General features: G+C 39.1%; 1 protein-coding gene across 1 annotated transcript in view; it reads left to right on the forward strand.

Annotated features, from left to right (window-relative positions):
• Positions 1–2,008: 2,008 nt before the first annotated feature.
• LOC106876499 (acetylcholine receptor subunit alpha-like) overlaps positions 2,009–7,500 on the forward strand; it is a 203,310-nt gene continuing 197,818 nt past the window's right edge. The window contains exon 1 of the mRNA XM_014925062.3: positions 2,009–7,500. This exon is cut by the window's right edge and continues 1,055 nt beyond it. The gene's annotated coding sequence lies outside the window, so the exon portion shown is untranslated.

Below are 7,500 nucleotides of genomic sequence, written 5' to 3' on the forward strand. Positions count from 1 at the left end.
CTAATACTAACAACCGTGCTGTTTGATTATCGTCCGCTATTTCTATCATTGTTGCTATTGCAGTTGTGCCGTTGATATCATTATTACTATAGTTGTTGTTGTTGTTGTTGTTGTTGTTAATGTAGTTGTTGGTGGTCTTTTGCTGTAGTTATTTTCACCGTAACCTCTGTCCTTGTTGTTGCTCCTCATTGTAACGCTTCCCACGACTGCTGTGTTTTTGCTGCTAATCTCATTCTTCGTCTTAATGTAACTGTCACCATTTTATTCCTCGCTGTTATTATTTCATACCTCGTGTAGATGTTGTTGTTGCTATTGCTACTATCACAACTATTATTGTTGTTACAATAACGATAGCCGTTGTCGTTGTTGTTGTTGCTGTTGTTGTTGCCATTGCCTTACCTACCGTAACTAAGTACTCTTTGAATCCTTACCGTTTTTATCATCGTTACAACACTAAATATTCTTCTTGTTCTTCTTCGTGTCATTAGATCTACAATTTTTGTTGCTAATTGATGTTATTGTTGAAATTGTTATTGTAATAACTTTAACCTTTATCATTTTTCGTCTTAATTGTTGTTGTGATTGTTATTTTTACAATTATTTTGTTACAGAAATGTTGTCGCTAATGTTGTTGCTAATCCCCTTATAGTTGCTATTTATTCGTTGTTGACTTTTTCCAATTAAGGTATTACCCGGTGTTGCAATTACTGTTGTTACTGTTGCTGCTGCTGCTGCTGCTGTCTTCGGTCCTCTTTCATCCATTATTTTGTTTTTACTGGTGTCCATCATGGTTATGCTGCTACTGTTGATAATGATGATGATGATCATGTTGCTGTGGTTACTGTTGTTGATGTTACTAATGTTTTAACTGTTGTGGCTATTTTTTTTCTTTTGGTGATGAGAACGATGGAGAAGATACAGGTGGCGGTGGGGGTGGAGGTGGCGGTGGCGGTGATGACGGCGTCGACGATGACGATGAGTATATGATGATGGTGATGGTGGTGGTGGTGGTGATGGTGGTGGTGGTGGTGGTGGTAGTGGTGGTGGTAATGGTGGTAATGCTGGATGTGATGGTGGGGGTGCGCGTGGATGTGACAATGATGTTTATGATGGTTATGATTAGTATGATGACGATGATGATGAGAAGGGTGATGATGAGAGTGATGATGATGTTGATGATGTCGATGATAATGATGATGACTAGGATGATGATAATGATGATGATGATGATGATGATGATGATGATGATGATGATGCCGGTGATGTTGATCCTAACCAACACTTGTGATACGGCTTTAATCTCTGCTTGTAAATCTCAAAGTTTGTCCCAAATAAATCGCTGGTATCATTGTTTCCTATTTAGAAAGAGGCATGAACGTCACCACAGCCCATTGAAGTCTACCGCTTCCTTCTTCCCCAGTACTTTGCACATTGGAAGAAAAATAAGAAGGAGACAGCAAAAACAACAACATCCACACACCAGCCCATCCGTGACCCTCCAAACACACATTAATACTTGCAACATCACCTGCAGCAATATAAGCAGTTGATCATTGTTATCTACCATCGTACGTGTTTTTTGTCATTCACCTATTCACGTTGTTTATTTTCACAACACTATCACGTGGGAATTGAACTTCCGGTAAGTTAGCTTCCTGTCCGGTTTCGAATTTTCTTTCCCTTTCCTTTCCTTTTTGTTTTATTTTATTTTATTTCATATCATTTTTTCGGTAAAATTTATTTATTTATTTTTGAAACCTGGTACTTATTTTCTCGGTTTCTTTTGCAGAACCGCTAAGTTACGGGGTCTTAAACAAACCCTCACCGGCTTTCCGTACATACATGTGTGTGTGTGTGTATTTATACATACATACACATACACACACATATATATATAATATATACATACCTACATGCATGCATGCATACATACATATATATTTGTTTGTATATATATATATATATATATATATATATATATATATATATATAAATATATATATAACTACCCTCCATACACACACACACAAACACGCACGCACGCACACATATACACAACCCCACTAACACACACACACACACACACACACACACACACACACACGTACATACAATATATGCGCTCATTTGACCTGCAAGAAAAGGCAGTGAAATCCGCCTTAAAAGACAGCATTATCGTTATTCAAAAACGGAAGGACAGACTTACGAAGGGATTACCACTCGTGAAATAGCTAAACGGTATTTTGTAAGGTCAGAGGGCAAGAGGGTCGTGACCTGGACGTTAAACAACAACAACAACATCCATATGAGTAGCAACGGCTAGCGGCAGTAACAATAACAACAACAACCACACCAAAAACAAACACTACTACTACTACTACTACTACTACTACTACTACTACTACTACTACTAATAATAATAATAATAATAATAATAATAATAATAATAATACAACTACTACTACTACAATACTACAACAACAACAACAGCAATTACAATTACAAAACAATAAGTGCAACAATAACAATAACAGTGTAAAGTGTAATAATAAAGCTTTAAAAAAAAAGGCAATTTACCTAACATCAGCAAGGACAGCAAGAAGAATACGAAGATAATGAATAAAGCAAGGAACAACAACGACAAAACAACAGCACCATAAACAACAATAACACCAGCAATAATAATAATAATAATAATAATAATAATAATAATAATAATAATGCTTTTAACTGGAAGCACAAGGCCTCAAATTTGGGGGAATGGATTAAGTCGATTATGTCTACACCAGTGCGTAACTGGTAATTATTTAATCGACTCCGAAAGGATGAAAGGCAAAGTCAACCTCGGTGAAATCTGAATTTAATAATAATAATAATAATAATAATAATAATAATAATAATAATAATATCCTTCACTCGCCCTAGGGCGCTGAGTGTGTCTCAGCGATTGATTGTAACAAACATGCAAAATAAAAATATACAACAACAACAACAATAATATTAATAATAATAATAATAATAATAATAATCCTTTCTACTAAAGGCCCTAGGCCCGAAATTTTGAGGGAGGGGATTAGTCGATTACATCAACCCCAGTGTTTCACTGGTACTTATCTCATCGACCCCCGAAAGTAAGAAAGGCAAAGTCGACCAAGGCGGAATTTGAACTCAGAACGTAGCGACAGGCGAAATACCGCGAAGAAGAATTTTGCTCTGGCACGCTAACGATTCTACCAACTCGCCGCTATGATAATAACAATAACAACAACAACAATAATAATAATAATAATAATAATAATAATAATAATAATAATAATAATAATAATAATAATAACACAAAACAGATAGGAACAAGCGGGGTGTTGAACAATGACGTGTATACAATAAAAGTAAGAATTAACAAGAAAATTGTAACACCAAAAGTCTCCAAGAGGTTGGGGTGGGGGAGGAGCAATGATAAAAAAAACAATGTCAACAACAATAATAAAGTTTGCAAAAACAATTTAACCAATAACAACAACAATAACAACATGAACTATATCAAATACAAATACTACCACTACTGCAACAGCAACAATAGCAACAACAACAACAACAACAACACAACAACACGGCTACACAACAAATAGAACAAACTTCCACTCCTCCCACGACCACCACCTCAGCCTGCATCATCACTATCAACACCAGCAACAGCATAAACAGGAGCAATATAAACATCACCTTCATTCAATCATACTACTACTACTACTACTACTACTACAGCGGTAGCAGTAATATCCACACCTGAGGCAGTAGTGACAACACCAAAAACAACACAACACAACACAACACAACACAACACAATCACAACACAAGCACAAGCACAACACAATCACAACACAAGCACAACAACGATACAACAAAGCAATTTTCCCCCCTCCTCCCACGACGGCGACGACGACGACGACCACCACCACCACCACAGTGAGCACCAGGACCAAACAATAACAACAATAACAACAACACTGTCAACACTACCAACGCCGCCGCCGTCGCCGCCGCCGCCGGCGCTGCCCGTCGCAGCTGTCGCCATGTTTGTTGTAAATCCGCAATTCTACGACCAGTGATTACACGCACCAGGAGATCTATCAATGGATTCCACTATGGCTACTCATTGGATTTAGCTGACGCTGCCCCCCTTTTACGGTGGTGTTGTTGTTGATGTTGCTGTTGTTGTTGTTGTTGTTGTTGTTGTTGTTGCTGTGATTGTTTTGTTTATTATTATTATTGCTGTCGTTGTTGTCGTGACATGGTTTTTCCGCCGGCAACTGGGAAGCTGCGCTGCCAGCAATAGCAAACGCGAGCCTTCGCTGCCTCAGGCATTCCATAGTATGCTACCACTTCCACTAACGCTATAACTACCACCACCACTACTACTACTACTACTACTACCGTCACTAGTACCACCGACCACCACCACCACCACTACCACTATTGTTACTACTACCACTACTACTACCACCACCACCACCACCTCCACAACCACTAGTAATACTACTACCACCGCCACCGGTACCGCCAACCACCACCACCACCACCACTACTACCACTACTGCTACTGCTACCCCACTCCCACCACTACCACCACCACCACTACTACTACTACTACTACTACTACTATCAAGGCCATCATCATCATCATCATCATCATCGTCGTCAGCAGCAGTAACGACATCGTAATCATAGCTGTAGATCTTAAGAGTAGCTACCACATTCATCATCATCGTCATCATTATCATCGTTATCATCATCATCGTCATCATCATCATCGTCATCATCATCATCATCATTATCTTCATCGGCAAAATTCAAACAACTGCATGGTGGCGCCACCACCCCTACTTGCGCCGCACCTGCCTTTACAAATAGTACCACTAATCTACTACATCCAAACTAGGTTAAAAACCAAAAAAATTGCTGCTTTCCTGCACGTACTAACACAACCACCACCACCACCACAACCCTAACCTCTACTACACTTCTCTCCACCACAACGACCACTGCAATTACCACTAGCACCAACTCCACGAGCACCACTTTTACCGCCACTACCACCACACCACATCCACCACGCCCAACACCACCTCCACGATCACCACTTCTACCACCACCACCACCACCACGACCAGCGCCACTCCCCCCCCAGTACCATCTCTGTCACCACTACCACCGGAACTACCACAACAACCACCATCACCTCCACCTCTACCACCACCAACACCAGTCCTTAACCACAATCACCGATAGATCCACCCCCAACCACAGCTACCGCTACCATCAATCGTCGGCTTCAAGACTGCCTGAAGTAAATATCACCACCACCACCACCACTAATACTACTACCATCACTATTATTATCAACCACTATCAACACCCCACCCCGCCACCACCAACACCACCGCCATCTGTACTATAACCAGCACATGTAGCACCAGTTTTGTTTTCATTCTCACGATTACCAAAGCTACCACCACCACCACTACCATCACCAACACTACCACCACCACCACCACTGCTTCCACCAACACCAGCGTTACCGCCACCTCCACCACCACTGCCTCCACCACCACCAACACCACCACCACCACCAACACCAACACCAGCGTTACCGCCACCACCACCACCACCACCACCACCACCACCACCACCAACACCAGCGTTACCGCCACCTCCACCACCATAATCACCACTAACACAATTAATGCCAGAAGCATCGTCATTACGTTATAACCACCACCACCACCACCACCACCACCATCCCCATCATTACCACACCCATCACCATCACTAGCACCAGCACCACCGCAAGCACTATCCTCCTAATCAGCACTATCGCCACCTCTCCCACCACCACCGCCACCGCCACCATCACTACAAGTACCGTTATCGTCATCATCACTATCACCATGATGGACTGCCTGGAGGAGGAGAATTTACCATTGTTCGCAGAAAAAAAGAAAAGAAAAATAAATTCGAAAACAATTGCCTCCGGTCTTTGATTAACCATGAAGCAAAGAATTCCTTCGAATTTCGTCCATAAACACTAACAGACCGACATTAATCGGTATTACAACTCAACACACCACCACTAAATCATGACACCGCTGCACCACCAATAACAATAGCGAAAACAATACCTAACCACATAAACAACAATGACAACAACAACAATAACAAGAACCTGTCCGCAAGGAATTTTCTACTGTGGTTAGTGGAACTAGCAGTTATAACTGGAGTCAAATTTTATTTCTTCCAACACAAAAACAAGAGCAATTTCATAATAATAATAATAAAGACAATGATAATAATAGATATGGATGGTCACCGATGGGACGTCTACCAGTATTTAATAGGTGTTAAGTAGGACTGACCTGGAGTGGATCCAAACAACAACAACAACATCCGCAAAACAAGACTAGGAATTAGGAAATTGGCAACAGCAACAAGAGTATGAATAACACGAATAATAATAATAATAATCATAATAATAATAATAATAATAATAATAATAATAATAATAATAATAATGTTAATGATAAAGATAAAGGTTTCGTAATGTTACCGTAAGAACAACATAAATACAGGAACATTTAAGGAAAAAAAAACGACAATCAAAGAATATGTTTTAAAAAAATAAGAAAAACTTTTTCAAAAAGAAAAAATTGAAAAAATCTATATGTACATAAATAAACAAAAGTATATGTAAAAAAAATAATAAAACGAATTTCCTTGTTTTACCGGAAGGGGAAAAAAAGAAGAAACAAATAGCAGAGAAAAGAGAAAAATATATATATAAGAAAGTACAAAGGAAGAAAGAAAAAAAAGGAAGAAACGATATTTTGATGAGAATAATGAAGGCGATTAACCGTAAAAACGAAAGTGAAAGTAGAATGGAATTGTAGATAACTGGAAAAAGTACTTTAAAACGAAAACAAGCAAAGGATAATTCATATACATACATACATACATACATACATACATACATACATACATACAAACAAACAAATATATATATATATATATATATATTTGTATATGTGTTTATATATATGTAGAAACGAAAATTACCGGAAAGCAAAGCGAAACAATAACCAGGACTAAAACCTATTTGATTTATATTGTGATGACTGATTGATTGTTTGTGTATGAGCGTGCGTATATGTATATACACATATAAATGAATGCATGTATGTATATGCATGGTGAACGTGTGAGAGACAAGATGGACATATTCAGATAAAAAGAAGACAGACATGGGGGGGGAAAGGGGAACAAAGGCAAGGAGAGAAGCAAGGCAACTTACGGTGTGTTGAAAGGGAGAGGGTGAGTGAGAAAAAAGAAATGTATAGATAAATAGAGAGAGAGAGAGAGAGAGAGAGAGAGAGAGAGAGAGAGAGGAAGAGAAATTATAAGATGGAATTGTGTGGTAGAGAGAAAGAGAGGAATGAAAATGTAGGG

This window comes from Octopus bimaculoides, chromosome 12 (genome assembly GCF_046866305.1).
Source record: "Octopus bimaculoides isolate indiv1 chromosome 12, ASM4686630v1, whole genome shotgun sequence".
Classification (NCBI taxonomy): Eukaryota; Metazoa; Mollusca; class Cephalopoda; order Octopoda; family Octopodidae; genus Octopus; species Octopus bimaculoides.